This window comes from Cryptomeria japonica, chromosome 9 (assembly GCF_030272615.1).
Source record: "Cryptomeria japonica chromosome 9, Sugi_1.0, whole genome shotgun sequence".
Classification (NCBI taxonomy): Eukaryota; Viridiplantae; Streptophyta; class Pinopsida; order Cupressales; family Cupressaceae; genus Cryptomeria; species Cryptomeria japonica.
Genome location: NC_081413.1, coordinates 21219727 through 21238934, shown reverse-complemented (window position 1 = coordinate 21238934; position 19208 = coordinate 21219727).

Genomic DNA, 19208 nt, shown 5'->3' with positions numbered 1-19208 from the left:
CACATGGTCAAGCATATGATACTCACCTTCGCAGACCATCATGGAAGTCTTATGCAGATAGATATGCTAAAGCTATGGATCAACCAAAAAAATTGGATATTCAAAGGCATGCTCAAAATTTGGACACAAGGAAACCCCGTGTCAAATTTGGGGGCAACACAATAGAACATGACATGCCTGTAGAGTATGGTATACATGCACAAAATAGATATGGTGTCCCTCAACATGAATCTATACCAAGTGCTCCATATATGCCGCATCACTATAGACCCCCTCCATATGAACATGTGTATGATCAATATCATCCATATATGCAACATGCTTCTCCTCCAATTGGTGCCTCAAGCATGGGGTATGGTCCAAGAAGTCGATCTCCACCTAAGAGCAATTTGGAGCAACAAATCAGGGACTTACAAAAGAAAATGGAGGACATAAATACACCAAAGCCAACATACACAATGAGAGACATATGTCCTTATCCATTCGACAAGAGCATTCCAATGCCTCCATTTCCTACATACTTTGTGACGCCTAAATTTGATAAGTATAGAGGAAAAGGGGATCCTAAGGCACACATAAGACAGTTTTTCACAGCTTGCATTGAAGTAGCTTCAGAAGAGACATATTTGATGAGATTATTCCCACAAAGCTTAGGTGATCAAGCTATGGAATGGTTCTCCCAACTCCCACCTGGTATTAAGTCATGGGGTGACTTAGTAGAGGCATTTATTCAACATTTCTCCTACAATATAGAGACAGACATATCAATCACTACTTTATGCAACACTGAGCAAAAAGAGGGAGAGTCTTTTGCATCATTTTTACAAAGATGGAGGAATCTAGCTAGCAGATGCTCTTGTGAAATTCCACAAAAACAAATGGTAGAGATGTTCACACAAAATGTTAACAAAGACATTGGCTATGATTTAAGGAAAGCTTGTTTGTCCACCTTCAGGGATGTCATTGAAAAAGGCTTAGCAACAGAGAAGGTCCTAATTGAACAAGGAGTCATTAAGATATTTAAGGAGAACAAAGATGACCTTAAAGGAAAAGACAAGCCAAGATTTTGGAATAAAAACAAGAACACAGTCAATGATGGTGTTGTTGATGCCAATACAGTGCAACCCAAATTCATCTTTTCGGGATCAAGTTCTACAAACAATCAGGTGAATACTCAAACAACTTCTAGATCACGAAGGAAATACACTCCATTGGGAGAACCACTTGAGTCAGTTTTCAAAAAGCTAGTGGCAAACAAGGTAATCACAGTTCCAGATTTTCCTCCATATGAACCAAAGGTTAAACCAAATTGGTGGAATGATGATGAGTATTGTGAATTTCATAAGAGAAAGGGTCATAAGATAGAAAATTGTCATCGACTGAAGAACATCGTACAAGATCTCATTGATAGAGGTGACATTGAGATTGAGGGACACTCATCCAATCAAGAACATGAGATGTTTAAGGAGCGTTCCCAAAGCATGACAAGGGAAAAGCTAAAGCCACAGATGATCAAACCAACTATACCAGAGCACCTTACAACTATGATTCAACCATCAACCACATCTCGATGGACAATTACGTCTCTACCATTATCATCAAGGACAACAACCCTGAGAATCCTACTCGGAGACCCAAGATTGTCCTAAAAGGTGTTGGATCTTCTTCCGAACCTACTTCTGAATGTCATGTTACAACCCGTCGAGGTAAAATTACTTTGCCAGGTGCTTCAACTAAAAACACCACTTCTTCATCAACCAAACCTGAGTATGACCTTGTAGAACAATTAGGGAAGACACCCGCGCTCATCTCCATTCTTGAGCTCCTACGCATATCTCCCACACATAAATCCATTCTTGACAAAATCTTGAGAGAAACTGTCATTCCTACTAATCTGAACATGGACCAGTTTCAAGCCATGGTGGGATACCTTTCCATTCCACACTCCCTTACATTCACAGAAGCCGATGACGCCTCTATAAGTCAGCCACATAATGTACCATTACACATTGAAGCCTTCATACACAAACATAGAATCAAACGAGTCCTAATAGATGGAGGAGCAGGTCTAAACATTTGTACATTGAGCACAATTAAACAATTGGGATATTCTGATAAAGCTATGAATTCTACAAATCAAATCACCATCAAGACATATGATGATGAAGAACGGTCATCCAAGGGCACAGTCACCTTGCCTCTCAGAGTTGGGCCAGTTACAAAGGATGTGGTTTGTCAAGTCTTGGATCTAGATCTCACTTATAATATATTGCTAGGACGTCCTTGGATCCACGAAATGAGGGCGGTCCCATCAACATATCGCCAATGCATTAAGTTTCCTCACAATGGAGTCGAGGTAATAGTTAACGGTGATCCTAATCCATTCATATGTTGCAATAACTTGAGATCACATACTGAGACCATCATTCCCAGTAATTGTGAAGTTGTTCCTTCTTCAGCATACATTGATCCTGAGTCATTGAAACCTTCGACATCAAAACAAGGTGAGCTTAAAGGCAAATTTTGGGACAAAGGCATGGGAGAATACACTTTAAATCAGACCATGTACTTACGACAAGTCATGAGTTCTCCAAAAGAATATGGAAGACCACATCCTAACAAGCAAATAACCATCATGGTATTCAAATGGGACCCTACTACCTTTCAAAGATGGGGCGAACTGGAAGAGGAAGGTTTATACAAAATGCTATACAAAGACATTGAAGATGACACACAATGTCACATCAATATACCCTATGAGAAATATGGCAAAGGCTTCAAGATTCTACAAAAATTTGGGTATGATGGAAAAAGCCCTCTTGGGTTATGAAAGGAAGGCATCATGGAACCTTTACAACCTGAATTGACTGTAAAAAGGGAACGCTCGAAGGGACTTGGTTTTCTGACTTCCAAGATCCACACTAAAAGGATAGAAGAAGCATTGCAAATCAAAGCTGCCAAAATTCAACAAGAGGATCGCTATTCCACAGACTCCAACGAATGGGAATGTGGTTCAGACAAATCCTCCAGTGATTATGAGCTCACCTAGACATTCAGAGAGCCAGATGAACCCATAGAAGAAGAGGAATTTTATAAAAAGTTCAGATTTGGTCAAGAAACAATCCATGAGGATGCCACACAGTCTTTGTCTCAAGGTTCTAGGTTGAAATCACATAGGATGAGAACACCTGTCCCAGAATGTGCTACTAGTGATGACAATTTGGATTCGCTTGCAATCGAAACTGATGAGGAGAGTGCCATCGATGACCTCGATGATTACCTTGACATACCCGAATATAACAGCATCCTCACTCTTAGACCCGCTAACTTCGAAGACATTAAAGGCCTTCCTCTTGTTCACCACCAACTCATTGACTGGGATCATGAAGGACCAGCACAGTTTGACACATTCCAAAATGATGAAGCTATTATTGACTATCTCGGCATACGAGATTACCTTCCCCCCGGGGACCACAAAGTAGGATACACTATAGAACTCAACAACATGGCATATTTTGGTGAGGGTGTCGGACCTTCCAGTCGCAAAAATGTGAAAATAAGAACAAATCAAGGGTCTTATGGCGAAAACCACACTGTGGCGCTATTTGATCCCAAAAAAGTAAAAAGAAAGGACGTATCTGAGGGTGAAAACCTCTTTGAGGCACCCGAAGATGGAAGGCTCGACATTCTCCCAGCATCATATGAGGAAAAGTCATCCATGTTGGTAGAGGAGACTATCAAGACAAACATTGGTACAGAAGAGGTTCCACACAACATATTCCTGGCTAAATCATTGACAGAATCCGAAAGGTCAAAATTCATAAGCTTCTTCAAAGAATGACAAATCAACTTTGCATGGTCATACGCTGATATGCCTGGAATAGATCCAGATTTGGTAATGTATCATTTAACAGTCAAACCGGGGGCAAAGCCAGTGAAACAGAAATTATGAAAAATGCATCCACAAGTGGCATTACTAGTCAAAGCAGAACTGGAAAAATTATTGGATGTCGGATTCATACGCCCAATTGATTATCTTGAATGGATCTCCAATTTAGTACCTGTCAGTGTAGTCACATAAATCTGTCCACTTAATTAAATGAATACTTAGTATTTATTTGATTATTTAACCATCAATTAATAATTAATTAAATTAATATTTAATTAATTCATCTTAACCCTATTCTCCTATTAATTAAATAAATTATTCAATTTATTTGATTTAATTCACTTAACCAAATTCAGACCATTAATTAAATAAATAAATCATATTTATTTAATTAAATCTTCTCTCACATTTAAATAAATTAATATTTATTTAAAACCCCCAAAATCCCACCTCTCACATTTAAATAAATAAATCATTTATTTAAATCACCTTTATCCTCCACCCACTTGTATTTTCCTACAAAAGCAAGTTGCACAATTATTTTAAATAAATAATTTATTTAAATCACCTTTATCCTCCACCCACTTGTATTTTCCTACAAAAGCAAGTTGCACAACTATTTTAAATAAATTATTTATTTAAAATCCTATTTATCCTCACCCACTTGAAACCTTTAATGGTTTCCCTTAAAGTATTCAAACTTGATGGCTTTAAAGTCTTCAAACTTGATGGCTTCCTTCTATAGTCTTCTTAAGACTTTAATGGTTTTCCTTAAAGTCTTCAAGCCTTTAATGGTTCCCCTCAAAGTCTTCAAGCATTTTAATGCTTTATCTTCCTTTTTCTCATTTAAATAAATTAATATTTATTTGAATATTTATCCAAATACAACTTGCACACATTTATTGAAATAAATGAATTTTTATTTTAATAAAATCCTATTTTCCCTCACCCACCAAATCCACTTGCAAAATCTAATCCCCTTCTAGATTCTTCTAACCCCTTCCTAATTAACTTAATCCATCCCCTAATTATTGTCACATTCCTAAGCAAAATGGAGTCACTTCTCAAAGCCTAAAAGTCTTGGATAACCTTTGAAAGCTTCCAACCTTCAACCACTAAATGGCTCAAAGTCTTTGATAACCATTGAAGGCTTTCAACCTTCAACCACTTAATCCCCAAAGTCTCCAATAACCATTAATGGTTACCTCAAACCCTCCCACAATACCACCCATTAAATTAACATTTTAATGGGGCATTTCTTCACACCTATTTTTCTTTCTTTGAAACGACGCGATAAACCGCACCGTCTCAAAGAGGGGCAAATGTAGTCACATAAATCTGTCCACTTAATTAAATGAATACTTAGTATTTATTTGATTATTTAACCATCAATTAATAATTAATTAAATTAATATTTAATTAATTCATCTTAACCCTATTCTCCTATTAATTAAATAAATTATTCAATTTATTTGATTTAATTCACTTAACCAAATTCAGACCATTAATTAAATAAATAAATCATATTTATTTAATTAAATCTTCTCTCACATTTAAATAAATTAATATTTATTTAAAACCCCCAAAATCCCACCTCTCACATTTAAATAAATAAATCATTTATTTAAATCACCTTTATCCTCCACCCACTTGTATTTTCCTACAAAAGCATGTTGCACAATTATTTTAAATAAATAATTTATTTAAAACACCTTTATCCTCCACCCACTTGTATATTCCTACAAAAGCAAGTTGCACAACTATTTTAAATAAATTATTTATTTAAAATCCTATTTATCCTCACCCACTTGAAACCTTTAATGGTTTCCCTTAAAGTATTCAAACTTGGTGGCTTTAAAGTCTTCAAACTTGATGGCTTCCTTCTACAGTCTTCTTAAGACTTTAATGGTTTTCCTTAAAGTCTTCAAGCCTTTAATGGTTCCCCTCAAAGTCTTCAAGCATTTTAATGCTTTATCTTCCTTTTTCTCATTTAAATAAATTAATATTTATTTGAATATTTATCCAAATACAACTTGCACACATTTATTGAAATAAATGAATTTTTATTTTAATAAAATCCTATTTTCCCTCACCCACCAAATCCACTTGCAAAATCTAATCCCCTTCTAGATTCTTCTAACCCCTTCCTAATTAACTTAATCCATCCCCTAATTATTGTCACATTCCTAAGCAAAATGGAGTCACTTCTCAAAGCCTAAAAGTCTTGGATAACCTTTGAAAGCTTCCAACCTTCAACCACTAAATGGCTCAAAGTCTTTGATAACCATTGAAGGCTTTCAACCTTCAACCACTTAATCCCCAAAGTCTCCAATAACCATTAATGGTTACCTCAAACCCTCCCACATGGTTAAAACATTTGTTTTGACTCAACCTCTACCCAACCCAAAGGTCTCATCAGGCCATTAATGCTTTGACCATGATTATCTCTTAAACATTTGCACAAAGGTTTATCCTTGAATTAACTCCTAATCCAATGGGTAATCTTAATTTAGACTTGACCCTTACCTTCTAGATAACCATGAGGTCTTCTCAGGCCTTTAATGCCTCCAACCTCTTCTCTCAACCCAATCCTATGTTGACACTTGTCACCATTTTATTGGTGCCAATTGTGCACATGGATCCCCAACTTTCAAACTTGGCCCTTGATTAAACCATTCAATCTTAACCCTTCATTTCCCCATTTCTTCTATAAATAGAACCCTTCTCCTCAAGCAAAAAGAAGCATTTTAGAGTATTGTTGTTATACTGGCATTAGCATAGAGCTTTTTCATAGCATCACTATCTACTCTAGCATAGTATTTAGCTTTTCATTTCATATTTGAAGCTTAGTATTAAATCTCAATCCTCCATAAGCATCCATAGTGCAAAAAGCTGCTGAGAGCTACACTCATTTGGGACTTGGAGAGGAGAGGAACAAGGGAGGAGCAACTATGAGCATCTTGATTAGCTATTTCATTTTATGTTTATATGCTTTCTATTTCATGCTTAATATCTCTCTTGATATGCCTGTTTAGGATAATCTTTTGTTGCTAACACTAACGTTTGTTTCTTGTGCTCTTGTGTGTGTTGCCATCAAACAGATTTTCTAATCCTTTTTGCAGAGCATCATTTGGTGAACCCGACGTGAATCCAAACACCAAAAAGATCATTTTTTTTTTAACCAATAACATGTTTGAATGTTGAAAATGTCACACAGGTTGCGATTTTGACACTGTTTTGGTGCGTTTGGCATTATTTTGGCGCTATTCCCCCTGTTTCAGTGCTTTTCCCTTCTCTGTCTTTCCCTTTCTTTTAATACGTTTGTGTTAAATAGTGCCTCTGTTCAAACGCAGACTAGCGCTATTGTAACAAAACGTTGTACAAATCACCTTGTAACCAAAAAAAAAAAATTAGGCTTGTAGAAGCCCACCAAATAGGCAGATTTTACTAACTATTTTTCTCTTTTGTGCAGATTTAAATTAGATTAAAGAGTAGATTTATATTTTTTTACTAACTTGTTTTTGAAGTTGGTTTTAAAAATGAATTCACTTTTTATTTTGGTTTAAAATTAACTTCACATTTCAAATTTGGGCTTTTGAAAAAGAATCACACATTTGTTTGGGGCTCTTAAAAAGAATTTCATTGTTCAAAGGTAAAAAGAACCACAAACTTATACAAAAACAACTTTTTTTTTTTTTTTTTGCAAGTTAGGAAACAAACTTCGTTTTGGTGCTTAAAATCAACAAGGCAAATTTTATTTCTTGCATCAAGATAAAACTCACAATCCACACTTCCATTTTTGGTGCACATAAAATTCACAATCAACTTGTCTCATTTTTAAAGCAATTTTACTTCATGCAAACGTGTTTTTCATTAAGTTGACCAGGATTTTCAAATTCTAGTTTACTCAAACAATTGCCTTTGAAAATTAAAAAGAACACCATGATTGTTGGAGCAACATCTCCAAATAGATAGAAAATCATTGCGATGACAAATTAAAAGGAACAAGTGAATTTTGTGTTTGGCACACTTGTGCAAAAGAGTTGGTCGAGTGGTCCTACCTCTAACACACACTATCCTCTCCCTTGGCTCTCGTGGTCCTAGGTGCAAGAGAAAAGTGTTAGTAACGCTCAAATTTTATCTTTTTAAGAGAGGCCTGCCAAGGGATCGATACTCTTGGGAACGACCTCGAGCGGTAAATCCTTCGAGCCGCTATAGAAATCAGGTGAGAGCGAAAGCTGTAGCCTTGGGTATAGCTGTTCCTACAGTGTAACTGGCCGAAAGGACAAATGGGCCCCACCACCAGTTACAAGGCTCTTAAGTGAGTCACTGCAGAATGAACTTATGTCCAAAAACATCGAACATGACTAAACACCTTTTAGTAGTAGCCCACCCGTTCTATTGATTGAGGATATTTGAGATATAATTTAGTGCAAGAGCATAGATGGTTTTGCTCCCAAGATACTCACCATACATATTTCCTTGAGTAGAAACATAGCTTTTTGAAAAGTCACTTGTGGCTTGATAAAAGTGGTGACTCCCCCATCATAGGGATCATCTATTTGTTATGCTCGTGCAAGACTTAGTATATCACATCCTTACCTGCCACGGCGGGATTCATAAGGTATGTAGTACCAAAGTCGAAGAAATATCAAGATGTGGGCTAAATTTATCACAACTGGCCATTTGACCTTAGGGATAAAAAGTGTTTGAAGTGTGTTCGTTTTACAGACCTAGTGCGAATTGAGCCGACTTCAGGCTTTGGAAATACACCTTAAAATACATCTAAAGGAAGGGTCAAAAACAAGTCCAAGAATTGGGTTGATCTAGACCCATACTCATTTGTGCCTTTGAGGCTACAATCTTGTGTTTGTGTGCTTGCTTTGTTTTCTTGTCAAAGAAAAATCAGAAAATCAATCCCAAAAACAAAGTATTCATCCAACATTTGTCAACACAACCAAAAACATCAAAAACAAGGTACAAACAAACAAAGAATAAAAAATTTATGACCATTCTTCACATCTTGCGAAAGAAGAAGTGTCATCAGAATATCACCTTGAAAAGGAGACCACTAAGCTCAAAGGCTTTGATCAAAAGGAGGAAATTCTTCTATATCAATCGACAAATCTTTGTCTCCCATAGAGTCTTTCTACATCGCATGCGTCTCTATCTTCGAGGTAAAACAAACGAGTTTGATTCTGAATCATTAAACCGCAGAGCTTTTATGCAATATAGAGCTCTGAGTTATCACAAAAATCAAGGAGGAAAGATTAATCCCAATTTCTTCCCAAACATCTGTATCACCTACAACATAGCTCGAGAAGTGCCACCAACGCCTGAAAGGGAAGAGATAGAGTTTGTCCCATTTGTGACACAAAGTTTTTATTGAAGTTGAAAACAAAACATCCATCATCTTACTCATACATTATCATTCCATCATCAATCCATCCCAAAACTCTCAAAACATTAAGAGGTTCTTGTCCCAAGATTCCTTTTTAGATATTGCTTGAAATCAAACACATCACATCACTTTTAGATTGTTTCTACATCTAGGATAAGCTCATCCTAAGAGACACATCTACGCAGGTTAAAACTAGTTCATGAGTGAATCCTCTCATTGCTAGGTAGTCAAAATCTGTAACACATCTCAGATTTCTCTACACCTTATCACATCCAAACTTATCAAACAAACAAGCAATTCAAAGAAAGGAATTTCGGTTACATCTACCTTAAAAGTGCTAGAGATCCCCATACAACACAAATCACCAACCAATCAATCTTGCATTTCATCACCACTCATCATCATCTTCAATCAACTTCAAAACCAAACTTGTAAACAAAATGGCTCAAACCCGATCACGATCAAGGCAACGAGAAATAGAAATTGAGGAAGAAGAGGACAACCTCAATGAATTTCAAGAAGCACTTGGAGGAAATGTAAATGATGAAAACCCAAGTAGTCCCACTCCTTCAACAATCGAAAGGGTTCAGCATAACCCTCACTTTAACAGATTATTTGATGAAATTCTCAGGAGCAATGCGGATGCTCACTTCTTAAGACTTGCTCAAGAAGGAGCCAAACTCCCCTCAGACTTTGATCTTGCCCAATTAAGACAAGCATCAGAAAGACAAAGTCGCCATGAGGAGGAAAGACGTAGAGATCCCATCAGATATAACATCCCTCGAGGTAACCCACCACCTCCTCCTCCAAATGAAATGGAGATGTTGCGGCAACAAGTCGCGAATCTCGCCCAACAACTTCATAGTGGTGTTAAGACCAATCAATTTTCACTTAACGACATCTGTCCCTATCCGTTTGATAGGAATCTTTATATGCCACCCTTTCCACGCGGGTTCGAAACACCCAAATTTGAAAAATATAGAGGAAAGGGGGATCCCCGTGATCATGTCCGAGAATTTCATTCCGCTTGTCTTGAAGTGGCTTATGAGGACACATACCTAATGCGCCTTTTTCCCCAAAGCTTGGGAGGAACAACCACATCATGGTTTTCCCGACTTCCAGGTGGCATTAGAACATTTGAGGAACTCATCCAGAAGTTCCTATCTCATTACTCTTATAATATTGAACGCGACATCACCATGGCTGATCTATGCAACACCAAACAAAAACCAGGTGAATTATTCGCAGTATTCCTGCAACGATGGCGCCAAATGTCTAGCAGACGTTCTCTTCAGTTACCTGAACGAGAACTAGTGGAAATTTTCATTTCCAACTTAAACGAAGAAATGGAATTTCACCTGGATGTCAAAGACACCGATTCTTTTAACGATATGATCACCAAAGGTATAAAATGTGAAAGGGCACTCATCAAAAAAGGACTCATCAAAATCTTTAATGAACCAAAAGATGGTCCTCGCCCGCGCTTCAATAGCGATAAACCGAACTTCTGGAACAAGAATAAGAACATCGTCAACGATGGAGTTGTGGATGCTCGGACTGTCCAAAATGCACAACCTGTGGTTCGGTTTGCAGGACAAAATCCTCCACCTCAAAATAACACAAATGTTCCTCTTAATCAAGGTCGCATCACATCTCATGATGAACCAAGACCTCATCCACAAAAACAAAAACGCACATACACTCCCTTAGGGGAACCCATTGAAACAGTGTTGCGACAACTCCTCTCTCAAAATTTGGTCACTCTACCTAAGTTATCAAATTATGAGCCCCAAGTCAAACCAACATGGTGGAAGGATACTGAACATTGTGAGTTCCATCAAGGAAGAGGACACAAGACAAGTAATTGTCACCGATTGAAAGATCTCATTCAGGATCTTATTGACCGAGGAGAAATTGAAATTGAAGGGCATGACCCAAAAACAACCAATAATGATCATCAGATGTTCAAGAATCCACTTCCATCGCAAGATCAAAGGGGTCCTTTGACGTCCAGACGAGGTCCTGATACCACTGATTATACACAAGCTGCGTATAATTACACTGTCAATCACCTGTATGATGCTAGTGAACAAATTGCAACCATAACCTTCAAAAATCCCACCTCAAATTGCAATGTTGTTACGCGTCGCGGCAAAGTTACCATCAAGGCAGCTCCACAAGGCACCACCTCCATCCCAAAGCAGTACAATCTTGTGGAACAATTAGACAAAACCCCTGCACTTATATCCATTTTGGAGCTTTTGCGTCTGTCACCCTCTCATAAAACAATCTTGGATCACGTACTCCAAGAGGCGTCAGTCCCTGCAAACCTAAACACGGACCAATTTCAAGCCATGGTTGGAAATCTAAAGTCATCACCTTGTCTCACTTTTTCCGAAAGTGACAACTCTTCTTTCCAACAACCTCATAATGCTTCGCTACACATTGAAGGCTTTGTCAACCAACACAGGATCAAGCGAGTCTTGATAGATAATGGAGCAGGCCTAAACATTTGTACACTACAGTTGGTCACAGCATTGGGATATGCAATAGAATCAGTGGATCCTCGCAAGAAGATCACCATCAAGGCCTATGATGATGCAGAGCGTTCATCCAAAGGAGCGGTGGTGCTACCAATCCGAGTGGGCCCTGTGGTAAAGCACATCATCTGTCAGGTTCTGGACCTTCCTCTGCCATATAATCTATTATTAGGGAGACCTTGGATACATGCCATGCAAGCCGTTCCATCTACCTACCATCAATGTATCAAGTTCCCACATAACGGTGTAGAGATCACAATCCTGGGCGATGCAAATCCCTTTGCATTTTGCCATAATATCAGCCATCAACCAGAGATTACTGTTCCTAATAATAGGGAAGCCATTTCCCCCACATCATATGTAAATCCTGCCTCTCTTGCCAGTTCGAACACCCCTATGCCCAAGCAAGAAAATCTTAAAATGAAAGTCGCAGAGGAAGGTCCTGGAGAATACAACTTGAGTCAGCTCTTTTGTGTGGGACAAATGCCCACTTCTCCTAGAACACATGGTAAACCACAGCAGTTGCTCCAGCAACCACTAATCACGCCAGCATGTGCCTTAACGCCTTTCATCCTTGGAAAGAGTCAAGAGGAAGAGACACAAGATGAGGACCTGGCGGACTGGATCTATAAAGATCCCATCACCACTGACAAACCGCAAGTTACACTTCCTACGGAACAATATGGCAAAGGCCTCCTCATTATGCAAAGAATGGGATATGATGGTCAGAGTGCTTTGGGATACTGCAAACAAGGACGACACGAACCTCTACTACCAGAATTCAAGCCCAAAGGTAATACAGGCCTAGGCTTTGAAAAAGAGATCCTTCCTAAACTCAGATTTAAAGGAAAACCTAGCAAACCATTTTGCCCACCTACTGTAAAGAGGACACCTTTCATAATCAAAGCACCATCAAGCAATATTGTCACTGCCCCATCGAGGCTCACAAACCCACCGCAACCATCATCAATATCACTCATCCCACCAATCGAACTAGTAATCCCATCCACAGCAGTCATCACATCAATAAAACCATTCATAGCAGCAACTATATTGGAACCCGTAGCAGCATCTATGGCGCCAGTAGTTCTAGCAGAAGCCACTGAGTCACCATTACCAATACTTCCAGTAACAAATCCTTTAAACCCCATCACGGTTCCTGCAGCATTGATCACCACAAAAGTACATAAACCAATCACGCCTGCAGTATTTAACTCCAAAGACATCCCAGTATGGTATAGCAATCGGATGCTCGAAAGTGATTCAGAGACCGACTCACATGAGTGGGAATTCGATTCAGTGCAACTTAACACTTCAGATGAGGAAGACACATCACCACCTCCGCCACGCAAAGACATTCCTGTTTACGGAGAAGCACAGATAAAGACCACTTGGGTACCTGAGCTGGAAACATCTTCCACAGACCCTACGTCTCATCCTACGCCTGATTCTAACAGGGAAAGTACCATCAACTACCTTCACCACACTGTCTTAACCCTCACTGATACATCTCCCGCACTTAACCTAATCGATGACGTAATGCCCATTGTCCACCCTGAACTCATTGAATGGAACCAACCAAATCCCCCATGTCTTGACCTCTTCCAAAACGATGAGGCTATCATTGACTTTTTGGAATTAAGGGATAATCTACCAAGCGGGGATCACAAAGCTGGATTCGCCATTGAACTTAATAGCACAGCATACTTCGGAGTGGATGCCAAACCCTTCAGCTGCAAAAATATAACATTAAAACATGGATCTTCCAGTGAAAACCACACTGTGGCACTGTTTGATCCAACAAAAGTAAAAAGAAAGAGCGTATCCAACGGTGAAAACCTCTCTGAGGCGCCGGAGGATGAAGGGTTTGACATTCTCCCTGCTAGTACACAACAGGAACGATCGACGATTCTCATTGAGGAGACTAAAGAATACAATGTGGGGACTCCTGAAAATCCTCATATCATACATCTGGCATCTCTTCTCACTCCAGAGGAACAGCCTCAATTTATAGAGTTCTTCCAACAGCGTCAGATCAACTTTGCATGGTCATATGCAGACATGCCTGGGCTTGATCCTGATTTAGTCATGCATCATCTCACAGTAGCAAAAGGAGCCAAACCTATCAAGCAGAAGCTTCGTAAGATGCATCCTCAGATTGCCGTGCTAGTCAAAACAGAACTCAAGAAACTCCTGGATGTTGGTTTCATTAGACCAATTGATTATGCAGAATGGATCTCCAATATTGTGCCTGTCGGCAAACCAAAAGGGGGCATCCGCATTTGTACTGACTTCAGAGATCTAAATAAGGCATGTCCTAAGGATGACTTTCCCCTACCAAATATCGACATCATAGTGGATCTAACAGCAGGACATGCGATGCTTTCACTCATGGATGGATTTTCAGGATATAATCAAATAAAGATCGCACCAGAAGATCAACATAAGACAGCTTTCACATGTCCATGGGGCACATATTGCTGGAATGTAATGCCTTTTGGTCTAAAGAATGCAGGAGCGACCTATCAAAGAGCAATGACCACCATCTTCCATGACATGATGCATACTATAATGGAAGATTATGTGGATGATTTACTAGCAAAATCACTTACTAGAGAAGGACATCTTCACATCTTAGATAAAATCTTTGATAGACTGGAACAGTACCATGTTCGACTCAACCCAAAGAAATGTGTCTTCGGAGTGACCTCCGGGAAGCTTCTAGGATACATTGTCTCAAGCAAAGGCATTGAGGTCGATCCAGCAAAGGTTAAGGCAATAATGGACATGCCACCTCCAAAGAATATCAGTCAGCTAAGAACACTACAAGGACGGCTTCAATCTATCCGCAGATTCATTGCACAATTGGCTGATAAGTGTCACCCATTCACACACCTGCTACACAAGAACATCCGCTTTCAGTGGGATGACAGATGCCAGCAAGCATTTCAGATGCTTAAAGACTATCTCATGAATCCACCATTGCTGATGCCACCAGATTCAAGTAGACCGTTGTTACTTTATATCTCAGCAACAAGTACAGCATTGGGTGTACTACTGGCACAACATAATGCAAAAGGCAAAGAGTGTGCTATATACTACATCTCTCGCACACTGGTTGGCTATGAACTCAATTACACACCTATTGAGCGAGCTTGCCTAGCAGTAATCTTAGCAGCCACTAAATTGCGGCACTATCTGTTAACACACAAGGTACAACTCATCGCAAAAATTGATCCACTCAAGTATTTACTCAGCAAAGCAGCATTGACAGGTCGTTTGGCCAAATGGGTGATGATTCTAAGTGAATTTGACATCGAGTATGTGGACCGTAAAGCTATCAAAGGTCAGGTCATTGCAGATCAATTGGCCGATGCACCTCTCATAGGCGATCATCCTCTCATTTCCAATTTTCCAGATGAAGAGATATTCATGATTACAGAAGCACAGTCATGGAAATTATACTTTGATGGTTCATACACTAGGCACGGCTCGGGGGCAGGCATTCTGTTTATCACACCTCAAGGTGATAGCATCCCGAAGTCTTACAGGCTCACATTTCCATGCACAAACAACATAGCAGAGTATGAGGCCTTGATCACAGGACTCAGATTAGCCATACAATGGAAATTAAAAGAACTACAAGTATATGGCGACTCGCAACTGGTCATTCGACAAGCAACAGATGAGTATCAGACCAAAGATGATAAACTCATGCCATATAAGCAAATGGTGGACAATCTAAAGACATCATTTACTACTATCACTTTTGAGCAGATACCAAGAGAGCAGAATCGAGCTGCTGACGCCATGGCTACCATCGCATCTTTACTAGATCTTCCACAGAATTCAACACGCTACGAGTTCTTGGTAGAACAGCTTTGGATTCCCGCTTATGATATCCCGGAATCTGAAATGATATGTCACCTTGTCGGTTCTGAATCCCCATGGTACGGTGAGTTCTACACCTATCTTCGCGATCATACCCTTCCTCCCAACCAATCAAATAACCAACGTAAAACCTTCATTCGCCAAACTGCTCGATATACCATTATTGCCGAAACCCTATACCGACGCAGTCTTGATGGTACTCTCCTTCGATGTCTAGAACAAGGTGAGATAACAAAGGCTTTGGAAGAGGTACATGAAGGAATTTGCGGGACTCACTCAAGTGGTCCATCACTAGCCAAGAAGATCATGCGAGCTGGATACTATTGGCCATCTATGGAAAAGGATTCCTACTACTTTGTTAGGAAGTGCAAAAAATGTCAAGTTCATGGCGACCTAATACATGCACCAGCTCAAGAACTGCAACCAATCACAACACCATGGCCTTTTTGTCAATGGGGTCTTGATCTTGTGGGTAAAATCCATCCATCTTCATCCAATGGCCATAAATTCATTATTACCGCCACTGAATATTTCACCAAGTGGATCGAAGCTGTTCCACTTACCCAAGTCACCGGCAAGCAGATCGCCTCATTCATCCTCAATTACATCATCTATCGGTATGGTGTGCCCATGTCCATTGTCACAGATAACGGTCTTCCTTTCAAAAATCAGGATGTCCGTGAGCTTTGTGAGAAATTTCATATCCAACACCGCTTTTCCACTCCCTATTACCCACAAGGCAATGGTCAGGCCGAAGCATCCAATAAAAACATATTGAGAATCCTAAAGAAGACAGTCAATGATGCCGGTCGTGATTGGCATGTTCAATTGAATCCAGCATTATGGGCATATCGAACTAGCATTCGAACCCCTACAGGTGCAACTCCTTATTCATTGGTCTATGGTGCTGAAGCTATCTTACCTATTGAGGTCGAGATACCATCCTTACGAGTTTCATTGCACAATCTCATCGATGATGAAGCATACAGAGTATCTCGTCTTCAGGACTTAGAGTTACTAGATGAGAAGCGACAAGCTGCATACAACCATCTCAAAGCCTATCAGCAGCGCATGAGTAGAAGCTACAATCACCGAGTTAGACCTCGTACATTTGAGGTAGGTGATCTTGTTCTTCGAGAGAATCCTCGCAACCAACCAAACAGAGAACATCAAGGCAAGTTTGAATCAAATTGGCTAGGCCCATATGTTGTCACTGCTGTATTTGGGTCCGGGGCATATCAGTTGGCTACATCAGACGGAGAACCGCTCGCAGATCCAATCAACAGCATGCACCTCAAACGGTTTTACACATAAGCTGTACAGAGCATCAGGCTCCCCTACCTATCAGAAAATACCAAAAAACATTCAGAAAAATGTCCTGAAGAAAATATAAAAACATTCAAAAAAGTAAAGAAAAATCATGCATCCAAACGGTGAACAACCACTCCGGTGGCACCTTGGGTAAGAACGATGGTGAAAACCTGGCAAACAGGTGCCACTCGTAAAGGCTATGGCTCCATTATCTTTCAGACTTGTGGCGATCACATCTACTTCATACATACATCCATCCATCCATCAACCATGGCTTGTTATTCCTCTGCAATTATGATAGTACTCCATACATCTTGCATCCCGCTTTTTCATAGTCATGTCTAAAACTGGGGGCAATGCCTTTAACCTATTGATGGAAGTGGATTCTACATTGTCTTATGATTCATTAAGTTCTTCATTCAAACAATCATCAAAAATCCAAAAACATTCAAAAATATCTCGCAAAAATACCAAAAACATTCAAAACAATTCAAAATCCAAAAACATCGACAAAACCATTGAAAAATCACACAAAAACATGGCAACACCTTGTACATACTCATCCATGCAGATACCAAAACAAACATTGCGACAAACTACTCACACAATGACCATTTACCAAACAACCACACAATCCACATCAACAATCCAAAACTGTCTTTAAAACAAGGATGCATCCTTCCTTACCAAAACAAAGACAAGATGATGTTTTCTTTGACAAGAAAATTATGTCAAGCTATCAAATACTTGGTTGATTTATGAGTACAATCATTTGTTTATCTGTATCGGGATCTTTCAGCATTGTTTTGTATCGTTTGCGCATTACTTCCGATGAAGTTCTGGGGCATGTACTAATGGTGTCTACGTGGGAAGTTCACTAGGCTATGTGATCTTATGCCAAATGCAATCATAGATCACTACGGCTTGCTGACTATAGCGTATACCTCGACCATATGAGCATGAACCATTACCAAGGATCCATATTCTTTTATTCTTTATGTATATACTGTTTGTTTGCAGGTACAATGCTCATTCTTTGGTTCCTCCTCATCCAATTTGGATAAAGGTTTTTATTTCTTAGTACGGTATGCACTTGTCTCAGGATATGATCAGCCTAAGATCAAGGAGGACGATCCAAGTCATGCATGAACGGAGATAATCCTTGTCTGTTCCGCAAGCAATACTCAGGTCAACTTGATCCATTATATCAAGTTGCTTGTATTAACTTGCTATATCAAAATCCATGTAAGAAAGACTCTGGTCATCTTGAATCTTTATGTCAAGTTGCTTGTATTTTCTTACAACATTTTAAAGCTCAATGATGAAAAATAATGCACCATGGATCATCATTCCATCTCATTTGTATATATTGCATTCCGTTGTATTCCATCCATCCATACATTCATAAATAGCTGCATATCATTCATACATAGTAATGACAATGGATACTCTATTTTCCTCTTCTTCCATAGGAATGTAATAGGTCCTCCATTTCTTCTATCTAACATTGAACCCCCCCAACCCTCCCCATCTCGATAATCACCATCACATACCCTACATCGTGTCCCAATCAACCTAATCAAGCCACGTTCATCACCATCCATCTCTAAATAGGAGGGATTGTGTTTCCTATCCTAAGTCATCCAATAAAGTCAAGAAAGTTACTCTATCTGCATAGGTACATCAACTCCCACACACCTAGACTATCAACAGATACTCTGATCAAGTATCTTCGGGTCTCAACAGGTAATCGATTATGGTAATCCTAGACTACATCAGGCATTTATCATAATGACCTAGTCTCAACGGGGCTACCATGATTCCCCACAACCATCCATCACATGCACATACTATCAATTGATTAGCCAATCAAACACAATCCAACGGACAATTACATCAATTGTCTACGTCTCAACGAGTATTTTGCTTCATATACCTTGACTTCATCGGGCAATTACATCAATTGTCTAAGTCACATCAGGTCACTTTGATTCACTTACTCAGACTTTATCATGTCCAAGCGACCAACTGACATCAACTGTCACGCTTTGACTTGACCGGGGCAATTCAATCGATTGCACCAGATTGTCCAAACAATTTTGATCAATTGTATAGCATCAATCAAAACCCCACACTACATCTGCTATGTATCTCTTGCATGACCTCAGGGTACTCG